Source organism: Macaca fascicularis, chromosome X, assembly GCF_037993035.2.
Source record: "Macaca fascicularis isolate 582-1 chromosome X, T2T-MFA8v1.1".
Taxonomy (NCBI): Eukaryota; Metazoa; Chordata; class Mammalia; order Primates; family Cercopithecidae; genus Macaca; species Macaca fascicularis.
The window spans coordinates 44,092,935-44,095,690 of NC_088395.1; the positions used below are offsets into that span (position 1 = coordinate 44,092,935).

General features: G+C 43.4%; 1 pseudogene; it reads left to right on the forward strand.

Annotated features, from left to right (window-relative positions):
* The first annotated feature begins 490 nt into the window (after nucleotides 1-490).
* On the forward strand, nucleotides 491-2,177 carry LOC102117968 (RNA-binding protein 39 pseudogene; annotated as a pseudogene).
* Nucleotides 2,178-2,756: the final 579 nt, after the last annotated feature.

Sequence of the window (2,756 nt, forward strand, 5' to 3'; positions counted from 1 at the left end):
CTCTGTCGCCCAGGCTGGAGTGCAGTGGTACAATCTTGGCTCCCTGCAAGCTCCGCCTCCCGGATTCCAGCAATTCTCCTGCCTCAACCTCCCAAGTAGCTGGGACTACAGGCATGTGCCACCACGCCCGGCTAATTTTTTCATTTTTTGGTAGAGACGGGGTTTCATCATATTGGCTAGGCTGGTCTCGAACTCCTGACCTCGTCATCCGCCCGCCTCGGCCTCTCAAAGTGCTGGGATTACAGGCGTGAGCCACCAGCCACCGCACCTGGTCCCGCGTGGGCTTCTCTAATTCCATTGTTTTTTTGAGATTCGCTCAGGCCTAGCCATTCTCGCAGCCCGATATTCGGGTTGGGCAGTCCCGCGGCCTGGGCGTAGGGACTTAACAGTAACAACAGCAGCGGCGACGGGGGCGGTGGCAGCAGCCGCAGTCTCTTCCCAAACACGAGCACCACAGGCGCCCGAAAGCCGACACAGGCGTTTAGAGAAAATGGCAGATGATACTGATGTTGAAGCTTGAGGTTCCTTACAAGAAGGCTGAGAACCAGTTGAGCAGGGCCAACGGCCATGAAGAACGTAGCAAAAAGAGGGAAAAAAAGCAAGAGCAGAAGTCGTAGTTGTGAACGAAAGAGAAGCAAAAGTAAAGAACGGAAGTGAAGTAGAGATAGAGAAAGGAAAAAGGGCAAAAGCCATGAAAGGAAGCGAAATCCAAGCAGAGAGGAGAGGGAGCCGTTCCGGAAGTCGAGATCGAAGATTTAGAGGCCGCTACAGAAGTCCTTATTCCAGACCAAAGTTTAACAGTGCCATCTGAGGAAAGATTGGGTTGCCTCATAGTATCAAATTAAGCAGACGCCGTTTCCGAAGCAAAAGTCCATTCAGAAAAGACAAGAGCCCTGTGAGGGAACCTATTGATAATCTAACTCCTGAGGAAAGAGATGCGAGGATAGTCTTCTGTATGCAGCTGGCGGCAGGTATTTGACCAAAGGATTTGGAAGAGTTTTTCTCTACAGTAGGAAAGGCTGGAGACGTGAGGATGATTTCTGATAGAAATTCAAGACGTTCCAAAGGAATTGCTTACATGGAGTTCGTCGATGTTAGCTCAGTGCCTCTAGCAATAGGATTAACTGGCCAACGAGTTTTAGGAGTGTCAGTCAATAGTACAGGCATCACAGGCAGAAAAAAACAGAGCTGCAGCCATGGCAAACAATGTACCAAAGGGAAGTGCTGGGCCTAAGAGGCTTTATGTGGACTCATTACACTTTAACATAACTGAAGATACGCTTCGTGGAATCTTTGAGCCTTTCGGAAGGATTGAAAGTATCCAGCTGATGATAGACAGTGAAACTGGTCGATCCAAGGGATATGGATTTATTACATTTTCTGATTCAGAATGTGCCAAAAAGGCTTTGTAACAATTTAATGGATTCGAACTAGCAGGAAGGCCAATGAAAGTTGGTCACGTTACTGAACGTGCTGATGCTTCGAGTACTAGTTCATTTTTGGACAGTGACGAACTGGAAAGGACTAGAATTGATTTGGGAACAACTGGTCGTCTTCAGTTAATGACAAGACTTGCAGAGGATACAGGTTTGCAGATTCCACCAGCTGCACAGCAAGCTCTACAAATGAGTGGCTCTTTGGCATTTGGTGCTGTGGCAGAATTCTCTTTTGTTATAGATTTGCAAACAAGACTTTCCCAGCAGACTGAAGCTTCAGCTTTAGCTGCAGCTGCCTCTGTTCAGCCACTTGCAACACAGTGTTTCCAACTCTCTAACATGTTTAACCCTCAAACAGAAGAAGTTGTATGGGATACAGAGATTAAAGACGATGTGATTGAAGAATGTAATAAACATGGAGGAGTTATTCATATTTATGTGGACAAAAATTCAGCTCAGGGCAATGTGTGTGTGAAGTGCCCATCAATTGCTACAACATTGCTGTCAATGCATTGCATGGTAGGTGGTTTGCTGGTAAAATGATAACAGCAGCATATGTACCTCTTCCAACTTACTACGACCTGTTTCCTGGTTCTATGACAGCAACACAACTACTGGTTCCAAGTAGACGATGAAGGAAGATATAGTCCCTTATATATATAGCTTTTCTTCTTTCTTGAGAATTCATCTTATCTTTTATTTAGATAAAAATAAAGAGGCAAGAATCTATTGTCATTTGTATACAATTCCTGTTACCTTGAAAAAATAAAAATGTTAACTGGAATGCAGCGTGCTCATTCTCCCTAAAGAGCAAATCCCACTGTATAAAAAACTGTTCTCTTGTTCTGCCTTTTAAAATGTTCGTGTAGAAAATTAATGAACTATAGGAATAGCTCTAGGAGAACAAATGTGCTTTCTGTAAAAAGGCAGACCAAGGATGTAATGTTTTTGATGTTTCAGAAGCCTAACTTTTTACACAGCAGTTACATTTCACATTTCACTAATGTTGATACTTGGCTAATGGTTGAGCAGGTTTCTGAAATACACATTTACTGTATGGGAATACAAGACAGCTAAAGGGCTGTTTGGTTAGCATCTCATCTTGCATTCTGATCAATTGGCAAGAAAGGGGGATTTCAAAATTATAATATTTCTTGGTAGTATCTTTTCAATTAATTTATCGGTAAAAGTTTCTTCGTAAATACTATGTGTTCTGGTGTGTCTTAAAATTCCAAACAAAATGATCCCTGCATTTCCTGAAGATGTTTAGTGAGAGTCTGGTAAGCAAAGCAGTCTGAGAAAGAAATAGGAAATGCAGAA